Source organism: Bombus huntii, unplaced genomic scaffold, assembly GCF_024542735.1.
Source record: "Bombus huntii isolate Logan2020A unplaced genomic scaffold, iyBomHunt1.1 ctg00000083.1, whole genome shotgun sequence".
NCBI classification, from domain to species: Eukaryota; Metazoa; Arthropoda; class Insecta; order Hymenoptera; family Apidae; genus Bombus; species Bombus huntii.
The window spans coordinates 312,822-334,229 of record NW_026099338.1 but is presented as its reverse complement, the minus strand read 5'-3'; the positions used below and the strand labels follow the sequence as shown (position 1 = coordinate 334,229).

Below are 21,408 nucleotides of genomic sequence, written 5' to 3'. Positions count from 1 at the left end.
GTGATCTCGGTGACCGAACTTTCCCTGAACACATTTAATGAATAGCACACTTCAATAACTGTAATTTCAGTAACAATAAAAAAATTAAAAATATGTATACATTAAGATATCTACTAATTATTACACATTATATATTAATATATAACATATAATATGTTAATATAATAATTTTTATGCGGTAGTTAATGGATAAAAATCCCTATATAAAAGGGGTTTAAGAGATATTTCAACTTTAATTTGTCAAATTTATTGTGCTATAGATAGGAAAAATTGAATGGTGCAGACGGAGTACATTTTTGACGAAGCCGAATTCTTTTTACATTATTATTTCCCAAGATATAAATTAAATCAAATAAATTGGATATATGTATATGTCGGGTTTACATTAAGAATTAGGGTTAGGGGCGTGAAACGAATCTTCGTTTGGGTTACACGTTGTCGTTATGCAATAGAGAAGACATCGACTAGTGCAAATACGATTATCATAGAACCGGACAAGTAACCGTGATAATTAGATACTCGAGAAACTAATGACAATAATCCTAGGTTCAATAACGAATCCGCGGTCGACGGAATGATAGATGAACGTGCTCACAAAATCTAAGTCGGACGCGTAATATTCACTGGTCGTAAGGGGTTACTCTTTTCGTCGATGAGATCGCGAGAGAGAATGGCTTTCCGCCCCAACGATGCCACGGAGGAAAAATTATGATGGGGTGTGTCTAAGGACATGAGATCATCGGATTCGTCGGGGATAGCCTTCGTTCGGAAAGTAAGGAAAATTAGCGTTGCTGCTAATTGGTCAATCTCCACATCGGTGGTTAGAAAACGATGCTAGCCGCCCTCGAGGGAAAGTTCCTAGTGGGAGACGTCGTTCGTTGAAAAAATAGGTCTTCCCTATCTTCCCGTAGTTGGGGCAAAGACTGTTCGTCTGTTTGAAGGACTTTAGATAACTAGATCTTAGTGTTTATAACGGCCCTCGGGCTAGCTGATCACGTACTGTGGAGACGTGTCGGCATCTGGTATCCATCATACCCGAAGGATAGGATCTGCATGTGGTGAGCCACGGGACAGAAACCGTTGGAATGTTTACTGTCGCGTGCCGCTACAAATATTTCTTTTAAGGAGAGCTATAGAATTACTCCGTACCTTTGTTAGACAAAGCGTACATCCCGTGACCGCGGCTACGTTCGGTGACTGGCTGTCGCATCGAGCCAAGTTCATTATCACAAATCACGAACAAATACAATCGGATCGAAAGACGACAATTGTTTAATTACGACTATGATAGAATCTAGATTACGGTATTAGGGGATTATCCCGAAGTTCCAAAGGGGGGACCTCGATGTCCTTTCATCTCCGACATATATAAAAGACATTTTGTGTATATATTAAAAAATAAGACGTTTATTTCTAAAGTTATAAAAACTGATTATTCCGGAGAAGAATACTTCCGTTTAGTTATAATTTTCATACATACATCTCTTCTTTCCCATTCCTTCATGACGTTCCGTAATAAATAAAAAACCCGAATGATCATCTTTTAACATCATTCATCTGATACTGAATTACTGAGTTTTCTCACATTTCTTATTATATCATTATGACACGAGTTTAGTCAGATTATCTAGGTACGTAGGATAAAATTCGTGGGGTCTGAAAACGTGAACTACCAGTATTCGCGAGCAACGGCCATAAAAGTTTGCCGAAGAAGTTTGCTCAAGAACACGTTCGCACATAGTACTCTTGAACACATGACCAGCCTTTGGGGAACGACGTTATCAATAACAGACACAGTAACCTGTATGGACGTTACACTACGTTCCAGGTAATCCAGAACAATCGAGATCTATATAAATAGGACCGATGAAGATTGGATCCACAATAAAACTAAATATAAAGCTCGGGTGTATCTCGCTCGGGCATTCCATTATCGCGTGTTCGCTACTGTAACAGTTCATCTGCGTTTGCTCGTTCGAAGGTTGACAAATCTTGAACAAGTGCTAGACTGGTGAAATTAGTCGTGATGCTTTTACAATTTATCAATTTATCAATTCATTAATTACAATTTATCAATTTGCAATCCGTAGGAAAGAGATAACATGCTCGATATTCTAGTTTGTAGCTGTAGAAAAATAAAACATATATTTTCTATACATCTTCTATATTGCACACCTCATTGAACATATAGAAAATCGCTAGTAGAACATAGATTATGAGAATATATTTAACTCATAAATACGTTGTGAAAATTATAGAGGAAAATATAAATAGAATGTAAGCCGGAGGTAACAAAATTATATGAAACGTTATTTAATATGTGTTGTAGAACGAATATATTATTCGCTATTTATAATATTTCATGTTTTAGTTCCCTTGTAAGATATTTATTATATTTCAATTATATACTTAGTTTTCGAATATCTTTCTGCTAAATTATATTATTTTCCTAGAACTTCATAATTGAATTTAATCTTACTGCTTGAAATGATTGACTTCCTTTTGTGAAAACACTCCTGACTAAATCTATCCGAACACTTTCCGTAATACTCAGATCTGTTAAATTTGCGAAACAAATCAAGGTTTGAATATTTTCAAAAAGATAATAGTTTCAGTAAATTTAAGTGTATCGAACATTATCACGTTGAAAGGATCTCTCCGTTCAATGCGACTAACATGCTTTTCTTATCTTCCATATATTAAACTGATATATCTATGACTGTTTATAGCACTATATCATTACTAATTCTATTCACTGCTTAAATTAATTAAATTTTTTTCTGAAAATTGCGTTTTGTTTCATCTCTTACTTGCCACGTTTTCGAATATAAATTTCGTTTAGATTAAACAACGTTTAATTTAACAATGGAGAAGTCATGACACAGGTTCATATATGTTCCTGCTCCGAATTTATATCACAGGAAGTTCCTCCTTTCTGAAGTTAAGATCACGATAAGTATCTGTTCTTCTGTCTGTTCTGATGGAAATAAGTGATCGATGAAATAGTATACAACGAAATATAATATTGTCAAATACACCGGAATCTGTTACAATATTCTTCAAGGACGGTATAGTTAATCGTCACGCAACACGGATGACTGTGATATTTGTGTTCTATCTGTTCCCTCTTCTTTTTCTATCTACTTAGAGACTCATTTTTTGCACTGATTCCTAACGAGCAATCTTGTCTGAACGTGTCGTCACTTTTGCGGATACTTGTTCACGACTTCAATACGTATTCGCCATTCGGTCATTAAAGAGATTGAAGAAATTCTGATACATTTTTCTTTACGCATCGTCATCTCAAGAGTATTCCTATTAAAGCGTGCAAATGTTTCATAACGGTAATAAATACATCGAGTTCAGCAAACATTCATATAGATAAAATTTTGGGCATCTAAATTTACTAGCGTAATGCGATGCAACATTTGCTTAAGTAGTTTCACAAACTGAGTTGAGTTTAAGAAATTGGTAGAACACTTGACAAAAAGCTTCTCGATGTTCAGGATAATATGCTCCATATATTATAAGGAAGTTTTTATGAGGCGATTGTTTCAATAGATTCGGATGTTAAAAAGGATATTTTACAGGATCCTTAAATCCAAGCTGAAATTGCACTTATAAGCAGAGTTGTAGTTTTTATATAAGGATTTCATCCTTGAGTGAAAACGCTAAATATGTTTTCACTTAAATGATCTTTTTATTTGTGTTGACTGTGTCAATTTTTTTTTTTTTTTTTTATTGTTTGTCTTCAAGATTTTCTTTGCATGTTGTCTACTGACAGTCTTGAATGCAGTAATTTCATATTTGCAAATCTCGAAGGATTTGTGAATAAAACTGTCGCCAGAAGCCCGAGAAGAAAGAAGCATTAGATACTTCTATTATTCAATTATAAACTTTTAAAAACTATTTACTTTTTATTTTTATTATTTATATTATTTCTGAAATAATACTGACATTTGCTATAAAATTTGAATGAATTCGACATCTGTGTTTTGGTGAGAAACATAGCTGTTGACAAAGCATCCACTGCATCCGCTGCACTGTATCGTATTGATTGTATTGTCACCTATAATATTATTATAGTTAGTTTCCAACGGTACAAAGATTATTGTATGGAGAAATTACGGAGTGTGTTGTTTGTAATCATAGCGGTGAAATTTTGTGCTCGTGTTCAGCAACTGGAGATCAAATTATGCGAATTGCATTTTTCTATGCAACAAAATGCAAATACGCCTATAGAAAATGTGTCATGAACAACCTACTTCTCGATAAATGTGCGGACATGTTTAAGATATCCAATATTTGAATGTTTTTGAGATGTTCATCAACTTTCTTCCAGAAGCTTTTGCATCTTACAACCTTTTTCCATTGATTGCGATCTCATTGCGTATAGCTTTATTTGTAAGTATTAGGCAAGCAAATGTTTCATTTGTTCATTTATCCAAATTGAAACTTGATATTATTTCTTATTGCTGTTACTATATTACATTGTACAATCCTTGTATCAAGAGAAATATGTTAAAATTCTGGACATATATTTTACAGATAAAGCACAATTCTAGATTCCAAGTATACAAATGTATTCGTTTGTGAAATAATGAAAATCTCCTCTTCATGATTAGAAAATTGATGTGTACTGCATTGTATATCTGACAGCAATAATTGGATCCATTTCCTTCGCGTGTTCTGTTCACGTGGTCATCTGATTTCACATATGATATCACATGCATCTTCTTTCCGTTTCCGTCTCAAACTTCAAAACGCAAGTTTATCGTTTCTAATCTTTTCACTTTTATGTTTTCTTCGTTTTCTTTTACTAATGATCGTTTTGTACTGCACCATTTATTTTTATTGCCTGATTACTCTGAGTACGAGTTCTTCAAACTATTCAAATTCCTCATCGTATAAATAGATATTGCAAGTTCAAAACACGTTGCTGTGTCATTGGTCAATCTGCATAAAGTTCTCGACCAATATCAATATCTTTAGATTTGTTATAGATTTTCCAACATATGTTGATATACGACAAATTACAACATAATATATAGTACATTGTTGGCTAGAAACTTCTTGCATATTCTACAATTCCGTCCATCTAGACGGATTGCTTTTTCATCGCTAAGTACAATTTTTCTTTAATGTTTCCTGCATTGTATACTGTGCACGTATCTTTATGAATTCTATACATTGTTCTTTACGTTGAGACGTGAATGATATCTAACGTTGCAGTGTTGCAAATGTTATATCGCTGCAAAATACGTTGAACGGTTTATCGCAAAATCTACTATTTTAGCAAACAAATTTTTGGCAAAGCGATTGCTCTCTGCTCTTGTTTGTGTTATATTTCGTAGAACTTCTAAGCAATTATACTGTTATCTTTCCATTTCTACTAACAAATGAGGGAAGACTTATTTCCAAAATTCATTAAGGAATAAAACAATAAAATATTGAGTAGACTTGTACTTTATTACTCTGCTATCAAAACACGTCAATAGCAATTAATAAGAGATATAACAAGATTCTATTATGTTTCCCTCCATAAATTTCATATAATATTAATCATATAATATTCTACAACATATGACAGCGATCTTCCCAGTGCGTTTAGCATAATATATATATATATATATATATATATATATATATAATTTATAAAATATATGTAACATTTCCCCTTGTAGAACATGTTAACATTTCCCCTTGGAGTCCTTAACATGCGTCATGATGTAGTCTGTATCAAATGTAGTGTCAGGTTGCACTATAACGAATAATAATATTACTGGAAAAAATGGAAAATACAAGTAACCAATGTAAAAAAGTAGGATGTCTCTTGTTTAAAGCAACACAACCTCTATACATCATCTGTTGTGTCAGTGCTTTTATATATGAGAATCATCTACAATTAATTACAACCGATCAGAATGAAATAATTACATAACTATCATACAGAATTATTTATAACACTGAGAGTAATTTAAAATTGTACGATACGATGCAAGAAATATTTTTATGTATAAAATATCGCAAATAAAAGTATAAGATAGTTTATATCAATGTAATCAGTAATTGAACGATACTATATATATCATTTGTTTTGGCAAAAAATTCTCATACTCATACAAGTCAAAAATGTAGAAAGAACGAGTTCCATCGTCGGAAGATAAGTCAACGATTGCATAATTCTTGGTTTTTTGTAAAGAACTATTGCAATATTTATTGTGAAACTGTTTTTTAAATATATTAGAACACTTGCGCTACTTTCATCGGTATTTATAATCTACTTTGGAATAATAACGGTAATATTTTATTGGTTATGGTAAGCAGTAGAGAACTAAGAGAACTATAGAGATTGAGGATCTCTCAGCGAAGAAAAAAAGGATATTCCTTGTCTGCAATGCCTGGAAAATATAAGCTCTCGAAAATGGGAGTCAGAAAGATGCTTTTTTTATTATTTAATTTGTAGTTTGAGGACTTTCGGTTTGGTATGGGGCTGGAATATGGAAGAAAGACTGGATAGAATACAAAGAAGATATGTGAAATTGATCTTAGGTTTAGATATGACAACACCAAATTCTATCAATATATATTGATAGAAGAATGCAAGCTAACATAAATCAAAAAAAAGCATTAAAAAGAGCAGCAAGGTATGACGAGAAAGCCTTAGTATCAAAAAAGGAACTAGCAAAGGAGTGCATAAAGGAAAGAGAGAGAAACTGGGGAAATGGCCAAGAAGAGAAAAGAGCAAGAAAGAGAAAGAAGGGACTAGAAGAGGTGAGAAATGGAGGGACACAGATAGAAGCAAGAGAAGAGCAAGAAAGGATGACAGCAGACCAAGTTATAGAGGAAAGAAGAAAGAGAGAAGTAGAAGAGAGGGGGGAAAGGATAAGGAAATCCAAATATAACATACATTACAGAAAAATCGCCAAAGAAGTATTACCAAAGTACTCAGAAGGGAGGATGAAGTGGAAGGACAGAAGAATATTAGCAAGATTCAGATGTGGAAAGCAAAGGAATACTGGAAAGAAGAAGGAGAAAAAAGATGCAAACTATGTAAAAGGAAAGAAGAAGACCTGAAACATGTAACAGAAGAATGTGACATAACGGGAGGACCAAAGGATATAGAAAAAACACTAAAAGAGACTAGAGAAGGACTAACAGAACTAAAAGCAATAATAGAGAGGAGAAGGGTAATACAAGAAGGGGCGGAACGACAAGAAGGAAGCACAGCAAGGAGGCAAAAGCGCAAAGTTGCAATAGTTTTTTAGTCATTAGTTTTTAGTTTTTTCTAGTTTTTTAGTTTTTAGAGATAGAATAATTAAGGGAGTGCAATATAATAGAATGGATAAGAGGGGAGGTAGATATATAAGAAGCGAAATAGGTATAAGGGATGTAAAACCGAAAGTTCGTCCAAAGCCGAAAGGCGCGGACTAAGCAATAATAAATAATAAATAATTTGTAGTTTACAATTTGTTCAGCTGGACATTCCGTAAATTTTTCTAGCTTAAAAAAAAAAGAATGCCATGTGATTCAGTCAAAGAGAGATGTTTCGCTGAAGATGTGCCAAGAACGGGTAGAAAACGCAAAATGACGCTGCGGCAAGATATTCGATAACTGCGAAAAGGTGCATAACACGATAAAAAGAGAGCGAAAAAACAACGCAGTGGTGAAAAAACGCAAATGAATTCTTTGGACGCATTGGAAAAAACTGTTACCTACAGGCCTTGACACTGATATTGTTGCAATGCGCCGTTCACGCGAACTTTTACTGAACTGTCTCGAGATTCAACTTAATGTAACCAAGTTTCTTTAGAGCATAAAGGCAGCTCTGGGAAAAAAAGGAGGATGCATGCACAGACTTGTAGAAAAATACTTAAATAAGTTTACTTAATAAAGTTCTATTACAGATCGATGATTGAAACGATGTTGAAAAGCGAGTTCCTAAGGGTGGATATCCGATTTTTCGGATTTGCCACTTTTTTAAGATGAATGGAAAATTAGAAATAATTGGTGGGTACATGTTCCAAAGAAGATTCAGCACCTGTGTACCGGTCGCATCAAATAGCAACAGGTTTTACCGTTCTTCAAGGTGGATCTCACCAGTAATGGGAGAACTCTCTAACCTGAACATACGGATAAGACCAGGCACTTGCAATATTAATGATTTTTATTAAAAAAAGGAATAAATATTTCAATTCATAGATTACTTATGCAACACTTCAATTTGCCGAAAACAAAAAAAGAGTATGAAAAAACAGTAATATTACAGCCTTTTTTAAAAAAAAGTAATCGAACTAATCCGGGTTTGCTGTATACAAGTGTCCTTGAGTCGTCAGAATGAAAAACCAAATACATGTAACCAAATACATGTATACAAAATACATGTAATCAAACACGTTTGACTCAATAGGTCAAAATGATTACCATCCACGCGCAGTCAGTGGCTCCATAAACGGTACTCATTGAAAGATCCAGAATCCAATTTATTGCTAAAATAAAGTGTAAAATACCACACAAATTTTACATAATTTTACATTTCCCCGTTTTGAAAACTGATAGACTGCAAAAAAGTGATTAATTTTTGGTTTTGCCCTAAAGCAAAGTTCAGCCAAAAACGATAATAACATAGATCCAAAATTCGTCCACATTTTCCAATTTGGGCCCGTAAACGCCATAAAAGTAGTGGTTTATTTCGTCGTTTCCGGAAGCAAGTAACATTTTTCTTTTTTTATTATTCTTGTGATTTAGGTTCCATGTGAACTAAAATCTCGATTAAAACAGCACACCAATACTGTTGTATACAACAGAAATGCTGAAGCAATATCAGAAGATTTATGCAGTGACACATGATATAATAGTACTTCAAAATAACGTTTATACTGATTTATGCGAAGTAATGGTAACTGCATATGGTCCATAGGTGTTTAAATAACATGATATTGGTAAATTTTTTGAAACAATATGCAAATAAAAATACTCTTAGCAAGTCAACGCTAGAGGAAGATATTAGAGGAAGACGTTGTTCGTATTTACGACTTGGCATGGCCTGAATACTACACGAAGATTCGTGATCACAGAAGTAAACAAGGCCCCGCGGGACTTTATTTACAAACTCCGGGTAAACAAAATAAAAATACAAAACTATCAAGAAAACAACAAACACTCACGACGAAAGAAACAAAACGTAACGTAGTTTGATCTTTAAAAATAACGACAACAGAATTGCTGGAACCGGGAGACAGCAAGCAACACGTGTCAGCACTGTGTATGCTTACGGGCACTATATCGATATATTTTAAAACACAGCTGCAGGCGGAAAACTATGAGATAAGAAGGGTAGAATAACAGGAGCGATATAACACCCGTTCTAGGTCAGGAACCGCCTCAATTTTTATAGAAAGGATTAGGACAGTGGAAGAACGTATGGAGAAAAAGTGGAGAGAAGAATGGAGATATTACAGGGAGGATAATTGGACAAGGAGACTTATAAATGACGCTTGTATTTTTAAAAGAAGTACAGAAGGAATATTGAAGACTTTACCATGCAGAACTTGAGAGGACATGGAATATTTAACGTATATCGTAAGGCTATTAATGAGGAGGCCCACTCAAGATGCTGGGATTATAATGCTGAAGAAAATGATGCGGAGCATGCGTTGTACCACTGCCCTACGTGGATCAATGATAGAACAGTACTAGAAAAGTACTTGGGCATGCAACTCTGCTAAAGTACCTGGAAGAGAGAAGCTGGATGATAATCACTGGAAGAGATAAAGAAGGGGAGGAGTGGACATATATGGGGAGGGAGGAAACTCAGTAATAGATTATGTGATTGGAAATCAGGAGACGACAGAAGAAATAATCGACATGAAAGTAGGAAAAAGAACAGGGTCGGACCATATGCCGTTAGAAATAGAAATAGGGGGCAGGAATTACAACAAGTGAGGAAAAGAAAGAAGAAGAGAAGGAGAAAAGGGAATGAACAAACTAAAGTGTGGAAAAATACCTGGAGGAATGTAAAGGCTGGACCTGCAAGGGAAGAACAGTAGAGGAAATGTGAACTGAAATCAAAAAGAAGATAAATGAAGCAATGCCTAAGCAGAAAGTGAAGATAAGGAAATGGGGCATGGGGGAGAAAGTGTGGTACGACAAGGAGTGGAAAGAAAGGAAAAGAGAGATGAGAAGGAAGATGACAAAGTTTATGAAAGGAAAATGCAGCAGAGAAGCGCTCACAGAGGAAAAAAGCCATTCAAGCAGTGGTGTAAACAAAAAAAGGAAAGACACGAAGAAGAAGAAATGTAGAAAATAAAGAGGATCAAAACAGAACAAGAAGCGTGGAAATATATAAATAAATACAGAAGAAGTAGAGATGGTATAGATGAGGATATAAGCGAAGAAGAGTGGAAAAATCACTTTATGGAAATTTTAGAAGGGACAGAGCAAAAAGAGGGCAGAAAAACGGGGCATAGAGAGGAAGAGAAAATAACGGAGGAGAGAGAAGATGTTGCGTCGGACAACACTCTAAACCAGGCCACACACCTCGGGCAAGATGGCAGCCAGATGTCTTCGGATCGTTACTGCGTACCCTCAATAGTCTCAAGTGCCCTCCGTAAATCTCAGGAATTTATCTCGAGGGCGGTTAGCATCCTTCTTCATCCATCACCATAGTAAATAACCAATTAACAACGAAGCCTATTTCCCTCACTCTCTTAGCCAAAATCGTCACCAACAAATCCGATGGTCCCATGAGCTAGACACACCCATCCTTAGCTTTCCTCCACCACAGCATCGTCACCGAACTGCACTGATTTTCCATCTTTCAAACAGTCAACATCTTTTGACCGGGCTTACACCCGTAGAGCAGCCACTCACTTATCTTATACATACGCACCAGCGTAACTATCTTCCTTACAAAGTTGTTGGAATAAATTGTGATTTATAACTTATTATACAGTGTTACATTCATTGAACCACCTCTATTATCTTAATCGAAACAGGGGAACGACTATTTCGCGGCGTCGATTAACCGAATCGTAGCGAGAATTTACGCCTCTCGCTGACGCGTTTTCCTAGCGACCGCGTCTCTCCGCGAACGATCGTAACATTTTGGTCCCTTGAGCCGGATTCAGTGGCAAGTGAAAAGTGTGAACACGTAACCGGTCGAATCATTTTGGTCCTTCGAACCGGATCACGTGTCAAGTGAAAAGTGCACGCCAGTGACACCCACTGCCATACAGTGCCACGTGAATCCAACACAAACAGCAGCAGAAGCGTTACCACTCCAGCGAAGTCAGTAACGTCAGAGTCCATCAGTTTTTTGAAGAGGCATAACCCGGTGGTTGAAGAACGCAACCACGCAGCCTCGCGCCAACAACTAGAGGGTCAACTTCCGCAAGAACACGTCTTACACGTCAAACGAGACACACACGGTGACGAGTAACATTTAAACTCACAACCACGAGGTAAGCTCGTTTATTGCATTGTCTTCACAATCTACTATACCAATGGAGAACACAGACAAAATTACCTCCTTGCATCGGAGACGAGGCTTTCAAATCGGCCGATTTACTACTCTATCTACACAACGGTACCAACTTCGTTGGCGCCAACAACGAATTACGAGAGCTCTGAAACCTTCTGCAGTCCGACGATCATAAGGTAAAGGTTCAGTCCTTTTTAACCGACCGACGGATCGAATGGCGCTTCATTCCTCCCAACTCACATCACTTCGGCGGGTTGTGGGAGGCTGCAGTGAAATCCTTCAAACCACATCTCAGACGTATCGTAGGTAACGAGCTCTTAACATTTGAAAACTTCAACACACTCATCATTGAAATCGAGTCTATCCTCAACTCCCGTCCGCTGACTCCAATATCATCAGACCAAAACGATCTTCTTGTCCTTACTCTCGGTCACTTCGGTGATTCATTAACAAGTTTCCGAGAACGAGATTTCAGGGACACTCCATCCAATCGTCTCTCCAGCTGGCAACATATTCAAAAACTCAAACATTTCTGGCGCCACTGGCATCGAGAGTATCTGAACGAGCTGAACATCCGAAACAAATGGAGTAAGGGCAGTCACGACATACGAGAAGGCGTCATCGTCATTCTCAGAGAAGACAACGTTCCCCCAATGCAATGGCCACTGGGCAGAATCATCAAGGTCCAACCCGGCGCAGACGCATCATACGGACGGCTACCGTTCGATCGGAGCATCAAGCGGATGGTACCACTCACTACCATGCAGGGATACTGGACGAACGACTGAAGGCAGAGATTGAAAAGAAACGGAGAGAGCCAATTCGGATTCAGAAAAGGAAGAGAAGTGACCGATACGGTTTATGTAATAAACCACATCACAGACAAGCAGCTAGATGTGGCGACACTCGACGACGGAAATTTCCAACGGCTTCGCGGCACAAAGCGCTATACCTTCAAAGCGTAAGGCCGACAGGCCTAATGTACCATCGATATCCCTACGACTTTTTCGCCGAATGTTCGTTAGAATGCATACGTGGCAACCGTCGCGGACTTCTGATAAACGCGCGCGTAGTGGGGATATCGAGGGGCAACAAAGGAAAGAATCTGTTCGGTTTTGAACCAAAAAGATTCATTTTGCCCCGAGCCGCGAAGTGCGAAAGGTTAAGAGAAGCAAACACAATTAGAGAAACGAGTCGTTAAAACTACTCTTGAGAGTTCAGTTTTAATCGTTACTTGTTATTAATTGTTGCTAAACGTTAACCGTGGTTAAACGTTATTTGTTGTTAATTGTTAAGAGTCTAATAAACGTTATTGTTGAAAATCAAGGGTATTTTCTTGCGGGCACCTTCATGGACGGTCACCTTCACGGACGGTCACCTTCACGGACGGTCACCTTCACGGACTGTCACCTCATAAGTGTGAATAAATATCTTGGTTGTTAAACATATCCAAATGTTCCTTCAGTACCTATCACGACCTATCCACCTCATAGGTGAAGAAAGAGGGAAATTATATACCTGCCTAAGAGCGGCGTTCGACAGACTAAACAGAGAGAAACTGGAGGAGAAAATGAGGAAAATGGGGATTAGTACAAGTGTACTCATCGAATATTACTGTTAATAAATATTGATTGTTGAATACATCTGAGTATTTCTTCCGCACCTATCACGACATCCCACCTCATGGCCATGAAGGGAAAAGAACAAGAAAGAGAAAGAAGGGACTAGAAGATGTGAGAATGGGAAGGATACAGATAGAAACAGGAGAGGAATAAGAAAAGATGACAGCAGACCAAATTATAGAAGAAAGAAGAAAGGAAGAAGCAGAAGAGAGGGAGAAAAGGATAAAGGAATCCAAGTATAATATACACTACAGAAACATAACCAAAGAAAAATTACCAAAATACTTAGAAGGGAGGATGAAGTGGAAGGACAGAAAAATACTGGCAAGATTCAGATGCGGAAACGAGATCAAAGCAAGGGAATACTAGAAAGAAGAGGGAGATAAAGATGCAGACTATGTAGAAGGAAAGAAGACCTGAGGCATGTAATAGAAGAATGTGAAATAACGGGAGGACCAAAGGACATAGGAAAAACGCTAAATGAGACTGGAGAAGGTTTAACAGAACTGAAGGCAATAATAGAGAAGAGAAGGGCAAACGACAGGAAGGATGCACAGCAAGGAGGCTAAAGACCAAAGTTGCAATAGTTTTTTAGTCGTTAGTTGCTAATTTGTAGTTTCTACTTTTAGTTTTTAGAGGTAAAATTAGCAAGGTAGTGCAATAGAATAGAGTGGAAAAGAGATGTAAGAGATGTAAAACCGAAAGTTCATTCAAAGCCGAAAGGCACGAACTAAGCCATAATAAAATAAAAGAATAATACAAGAGGATCCAACAGACCAACAGGCGATCAACATTGTGTAGTAAGCCCTATTATCATAAGAGGTAGAAACGCTACTATTCACTTCTAAGGACGTAGGAACGCTATCAGTGATGTCTAAGGATGCAAAGCCTTCAGCATTTATATTTATATAATCAAATAATAATCAAATCTATCTGCCAAGCAAAGGAAAGAGTAAAGAAAAAAACAAAGAAAAGAGGGAACACTGTAACAATCATCTCGGAACAATGTAAAAGCCAGGTCGAACGAGAACATGGGTACATGAAATTTGCATAAATGTTGAGGACTGATGGTTTAACTAACTAGCACTGCTCATTAGATTAATTATATGATCTCTTACGTCGTATCGCAACTTATTCCGGTTATGTCCATGAAGTGTGAGTTATCTGTAAAATTTAATCGTAGCGTTTAGCTTCCCTTCATAGACTTAGCTTATTGTAGTTCGTATCGTTGTTGTCTGTCTTGGAGCCTATATATTCATGCACACCATCAACAGAATGTTTGGATCTCTCATAAAGCGTCTTTTAACTGTTTTGCCAACCGATGCACTGATAAGGCGTCTTACTCCAACACTCACTGCTGAAGTCATGAAGACATGGATTGCATTGGGTGATCGACAGAACGACGAGTTTTTGAAATTGCATGGTCGTCCCGCGGCCTACTTTAAGAGAGCGTCGAACGATAACACCGTGCTCCTTTCTATCTGCCTAGTCGTCAAGTCACTTCAAGTCCGTTCGAATCTATCAGTTTAGAGAATCGGTACCAGTGCACTTCGCTGGGCATATGTTCTCGTACACATTCGCGGGACATTCTCTTTATATTAAACATTGTAGAAACAAACTATGTGTGGACATGATTAGCCTATCGTGCAGATAGCTAGAAAAAGAGAAAAAGAGAAAAAAGGATTAAAAAATTTAAAGGAAGGAAGAAAGCGATTTGGAAAAGAGAAAAAAAGGGCTGAAAGCCGAAAAAACATTTCTTGACTTGGGCGAACTGGAACGCCCAAAGAACAAAAAAGAATGTAAGACAATTAATGGGGAAAATTAATTTTTATTATAAATTTATGGAAGATGCCTGCAAACTCCTGGAACCACTTCATAACTTATTAAGGAAAAATGTCAAATTCATCTGCAATGAAGAATGTGAGAAATCATTTCAGAGGATCAAGGAATATGTCTGTTCAAGTCCGGCCCTAGCAACATATGAGCAAAACAAAGAAATATTCATTTATACAGATGCAAATGGTGATGGTTTAGGAGCCGTTTTAAAACAACCCCAAGATAACGGTATGTTGCACCCGGTTGCGTACTTCTCAAGAAAACTGAAACCAAACAGAATCAAAGATGAAAGCAATCTATCTCGAATGCCTTCCTCTTAAAGAAGCGATTCAATATTGGCAACATTACACATTACTGTTGCTTTGCACAGAATGCTTGATATGAAATGAACCTTATAGCGATAGCGTTCGTAATGAGAACTAGCTGCAGTACGTATATAGCAGCAGATGGGTTCACGAAAATTGCATCAGGTCTAATATGGCGTTCTGCGTGTACATCAACTGTAACTCGAATGATACACGTTGCTGAACCGAATAACAAGCGTATCAACTAAAAAATTGTAAAATAGAGATAACAATGAAGTGTTTGCAAGTGATCTTAGTTAATATATCTTGAACTTTGTTGCTGTATTTTCGATGATAGCGACTAGTGTTATTTGCAAGAATTGCAAAAGAAAATTCAATCTTCTAGAACCAGAAACCGCGGCTTAGGTTCCAAAATTGCAAGTAAGTGTGAGTACTGGATGAAATTTTTCAACTCATCTCCACTAATTGGCAATGCCAATCCATACCAAAAGTCATCTGAAATAAATCGCAGGATTGTGTTGGCGACTTTTAGAGAACGGAATGGAAAAGATAAATTTATTTTGTGGGCTAATGGATATTTTTCAGGGATCGGCTATCAATAGATACTATGGCTGTCCGGAAAATTTACATTCTGTTGTCTTACGGGTATCTAATCGTCCAATTTCGAGAGCTACCGAAAAAGACAGAATAAAAGTTAGCGTTTCGGAAGAGAGAACGCCAGGAAAATGAGAGAATTGAATTTTTCGTTCGGGTTTGCTACACTCCTCGGGAAACACAGTAAGAATGTGCTTGATATAATTGTAAAATCTAGGTTTCCCAATCTTGCAGCGTTGCATGGGAGAATAAAACGGGCACAGAACAGTACAATGATTAGTATGAAGGTGACAAAGATAATTGCACTATAAACCATATCAGTGCTGATAAAGTGGAAACTTATGTCATCACAGAAATGTTTATGAGATCAGGAAAGAAACATCATGCCAAGTATAGTACATGTATTGGAGATGGAGATAGCGAAACACATAAAGACATTAATCCATACGAAGACATTGTTGTTTAAAAGAAAGAATATGTTGGTCATGTATAGAAACGAATAGGCACAAGGCTAAAGGACGCCAAATAATGTTAAATAAACTGTTTTCGGATAATTACAATAGCGTTTTCACAAAAAGTGGAATTTCTAACTTGAGAAGGACAAACACAATAATTTGTAAATGTCCTAGGAATAGCGAAGAGTATAATCCATGCATGTTTTAAACCAGTTAAAGCTGGATTCCAAGTCACTTTACACAAAGTTCATCTGAAACAGAACTTTTGTTTGTAATTGCTTTTGTTTGTATTTGATTTTTAGATGAATATAATTAAGTGCTGTGGTCAAAATCTGAACCCTCGTCAATATTTTATTGCCGATCTATTAAATTTGTATTTATGAAAGAAAATGAGGCATTGGTTAGGGAAGAAGGTAATAATGGAAATAAATAATCTTTCTCCCAATACATACAATTCAAACAATGATAATATAAAAGTTATCTTTGCTTTGCGCTTAGCCATGTTATACGGTAGCGTTGGTAATATTTTATCAAATATAAATGTTAGTCCCAAAATGTTGTACCGGTGGAGAATCTTCAAAGAAAATGAATTCGATAGAAATTATTCAAAAACCTCGCGTGTGCAGATATTTCGACGTTAGCACGCGAGCTAAGAATTAAATCGTAATTCGACCGTGCCAGTTTATCCTTTCAGGAAGAAAACAACTTTATTGACTGGACAGTTCTATGTAAATATTTATAAATCGCACATTAAGCGAACTTGTTTACGAGTTAAAATCCAAAGGTCTCAGCTGTAAGAACCACAAGAAAAGATAAAAGAGACCTACCTTCAGAATTTCAACCTCATAAACGTCGTGAGGTAAACTGTTTTCTTTTTGGGTTCACTCAAAACAGAATATTGGTATCGTATGATCCCAAGAATTATGATCCCATTAATACAAATATGTATATAACAAAACAAAAATGAAACGTATTCTTTTCATTTGTAATTTTAAATAACGCATAGAAAACATAACGCATACATGGAGTTTATCACCTTCTTTAAATGGTATAATGCATTCCATAATTAAAAGCGAATAAAGAAACGAACTTACCAAAGCACCATAGGAAAGAATTTATGAAGTTTTATCTTACTCGGGAGTCAGTTTGCCTGAATATCACAAAATCCATTCACCTTAAATTTCTGGCAACGAGAACTCTTCAAATTTCCTAAAAAATGAATTTTAACAGACTTTTTTTTCAATTTTTTAAATTTTAACAGGCAATGTAATATTTTAACAGATAATTTAACATTCTAACAGAAATAGTAACAAGGGAAAGATAGCGTGTGCAAAAATGCGTGAAAGGGCATTTAGAAAAATCGAAATAATTGGAAATATAATTAAAAAGTGAAGAGAAAATATCATGGGTTTCATGCCTGGAGCATAAATGTGAAAAATTTCCGCTTTTGTAACAAATTCTACATCCTTTTCTTTTTTTGTTTAAATTGAGGTGTGCATTGAATTTCATGACAAAATAATATATATTCATATATAAATATCAAAAATAGTAGTCATTTTCCTTAGTTTATTTATCAAAATGTCATTTCTTTATATTATTATGATACAAAGAATTATATATATATATATGATGTATAATGCAAAATAAGGATATAAAAATTAAAATTGATTTCACAATTACACTTGAATATGGTATGAAAAGTAAGGTTTGAAAGAAAATTTCAGATACATTGATTTCCGGAGTTATTTAATTGCTTTTCATGTTTAGTTGTAAATTTCCACAATTGGCCAAATTGCAAAATTCATGCCATTGACATTAAGGAAACAATATAGAGTGTAATAAAAGGAAAACAAGAAAATACAAATTCTGACAGTGAATTTAGTAAAAAATCAAGAAAAAGTAAGACAGACGTTAGGAAACTATAGCAAAATAAAAGAAGCTCGAGAGGGCAGCGGTAACCATAACAATAAGAAAGAAACACAAGAGAAAGGTCACTAAAATAAATTACAAAGTGTAAAATAGCAGTAGAAGACAAAAAACAAATAACAAGTAGGAGCAAGGAAAATAAGTTATACAAAAAAGGAAATGAAGAAATGATTTTAAATCAAACCTTAAATCCTACAGAAAGTACATATAATGTTGAAGGGAACAAAGAATATGAAAGACAAATTAAAGAAGGTAAGAAAAATTTATCATTAATTAAGAGAGATTTTATATTATAATAGAAAGATACCAGAATATAGAAAAAGGTAGGAGAAAAGAAAAGAAAATGAGCAGATGAACAAAGCAAAATGGGCAGAAGAAAGAAGCAAACTAACAAAAAAAAGTGAGGTAATAGAAGAGTCAGACAAAATTAAAAGAAGAAAAGAGAGGAAAAACTATTATTATAAAAAGGTTGTAAATAAGAGATAAAGTAGAAGAACCCAAAATGAAATTGAACATAAATAGATTAAACTTTGTTTGAGGGCATCACTCTTTTCTGGTCATTGTTTGTATCCTCTAATGTTATTTCATGAATATGAAAATGAATATGAGAACGAAAAATAACAGTTTTGAGTTTAGTGATCAATTGTTTCACAAGTAGTGATCAATATATAAATTGATTTGGCAAAGGCAACTTTTGGTATTTTGTACGAGTGGAAAAATATATATAGCCCAACTTATATTATAGCGAAAACATTCATGTTATGGACAGAAATTAATGCTTTAATGGTAATCTGACATAAAGACAAAGTCAACCATACACAGTGTAGGTATATGGTATAAGAATATGGGTTCTCCACTACTCAACAAGAATAGATAAAACACAAACACATTTCCTAAAAAGAATATTATACATACTGAAATACCATGTAATGCCAGATTATGTGATTAAAAGCAATAGGAATAGTCTTGGAACACAAAATAATAAAATGAGGCATAAACTACATGTTAAAACTGGCAAACATGGGAGAACTCATAATTAGACAGGAAAACATTGCAAAAAGTAATACACACATAATAAACTCAAATAGAGTTATGAAGCCGATGGTACAGAAATAATAATAAATTTAAACTGAACAATAATAGAAGAAATAACACAAATACTTGCTGGATAAAAGAAAGAAAGAATAGAATAATCTACTTATAGTGAAGTATATAAATATGCTAAAAATATAGAAAAAAATAATTAAAGTTTCTTGCATATGAAACTGCTATTAATAACTAAAAGGATAATCAAAGTTAGAGTAGCTGGGAGACAGGAACGATCAGTGAATGCAGAAAATAGCATAAAATACAAAACAGATGAAAACAAAATGTATAATATGTGTAAGAAAAATATATTGGATAATATTAAGAATTTACAACAAAATTCATTAAAAAACAACAATAGGATGGTGATTTTTTTCTGACAAAGAAAAATAGTTACAAGGACTGACAAATTTTATTAAAAAGCAAAAGCAGCATTAAGCTAAGATCATTTTATCATAGAAGAATAGCAATTCAGACAAATTCACAAATTATAATAATCTAAGAACAACTTAAATACTTTGTTATGTTTGTTTTGCAGTAACCAACAAATTTAAAGACTTAGCCTAAGTATAAATATGCCATAAATAATTCTATGTAGAAATAAACATAAATAATATTAAATAAATAGAACTTTTCTTATTGAAATGTGACAGTCTGTAATAAAAGATAAATTAAAAAAGAAAAAATAACTTTAACAAAAAAGAAATTTATAAAAATTTATTCTTAAAAAATTGTGGCCAATCAGATACGTGAAATAAAAGATTATTAGAAGAAACATGATTAGTCTACAAGAAGATCATACGAAAGGAGAAATGAAACATGTACCGTATTCTCTCAACATACGATTGCGAAGAAGTTTACTTACTCTATATTTCATTTCCGAACTTCTTCGTTTCCACGCAGTCATAGCAGTTCAGAACTATTTTATGAAAATCAAGAATTTCCTACATCAAATTATTTGATTTGCAAGACCTCATATATTTCTAAATTACTTACACAAAATTAGTACAGCCTATGAACAATGCAAACATTAAAAAGAAATAAGCGATACAGTAGCCCAAACAAGGACAAAGGTTGAAATAAGACAACAAAAATAGCAGTTATTATTCAAATTTGTATGAAAAATCCTTCAGAAATTAAATTCTTCTTTTAATGAAAGACGGTTATGTATATGAAAATCAAAAATGCAGTAAAAATACAAAAAATATAAAAGAAGAAAACTGTATTTGTTATTACGACTTACTTTTGCATGTAGAATAATTTCCATTTCGGTTACTGCACTACCCCTGTTATTAAATAGCTTTGGAGTTCGATATTTAATTGATTCACACAGATTCAGTTTTTATATTCTGTATTTCACCACCATGTACAGCCATATGAACACACCGGATACTCTCAGATAATTAACACGTGGCAGAAGCCAAAACAAAAGGGCGTCGTTAGAAGTCGTACCAACTTCGCATGTAGGAACTAGTGATCATACCAACATGACATTTATCTCAACAGATTAAACAGTACTGAACTCTATGATGATGCGCTAGCATGATATAATGTCGACGACGAGGTAGCGTTGTTTGCTGATTGGTTATACTTCAGGACTACATGTGGGACCTCTGTACGATCGCTGGTTAAATCGGTCACTTTGCGATATGCTTATGAAATCTAAACGTAATTCTTTTGTTAACATTTTCATAATTCTACTTCAATTTTAGGATTAATTAAACAAATATTTAATAATTATTTTAATATCGATTACTATATATAACGATTATTATAATGCGAAATTTTATGTGTAAATAGTATGTTAAAATATGTAAATGTATATAAAATAAAATATATAAATGTGTGCATATCCAAAATATATTACATGTGTGTGTACCTACATTCAAAACACGTAACAGTAATACAATATTCTAGATTACGAATTTGGATTTATCGTTCATTATGTTCTTTCATTACAATTTAGTTGTCAGTTGCAAATCGATTCATAAGATTCATAAGGGAAGGATCTTTTTATTGCAAATAGACTAATGGAAAGTTTTTCTCTAAAATCAATTGCAAATAATAATTTTGAATAAAAACGGAAGAAGAAATGTCTTTCC

At 34.9% G+C, this 21,408-nt stretch overlaps 2 long non-coding RNA genes across 3 annotated transcripts; one reads left to right on the top strand and one right to left on the bottom strand.

Moving 5' to 3' along the window:
- Nucleotides 1-7,642: 7,642 nt before the first annotated feature.
- Nucleotides 7,643-20,604, bottom strand: LOC126876574 (uncharacterized). Of its 2 annotated transcripts, XR_007694330.1 has the most exons (4): nt 20,550-20,604; nt 20,172-20,318; nt 17,389-17,503; nt 7,643-8,123 (listed from the first exon to the last, which is right to left on the bottom strand). It is a non-coding gene; the product is annotated as an uncharacterized LOC126876574 (long non-coding RNA). The 2 variants fall into 2 exon arrangements; XR_007694331.1 differs by lacking the exon at nt 20,172-20,318.
- LOC126876577 (uncharacterized) lies at nt 17,221-18,637 on the top strand. The gene is made up of 2 exons (XR_007694334.1): nt 17,221-17,321; nt 17,394-18,637. It is a non-coding gene; the product is annotated as an uncharacterized LOC126876577 (long non-coding RNA).
- Nucleotides 20,605-21,408: the final 804 nt, after the last annotated feature.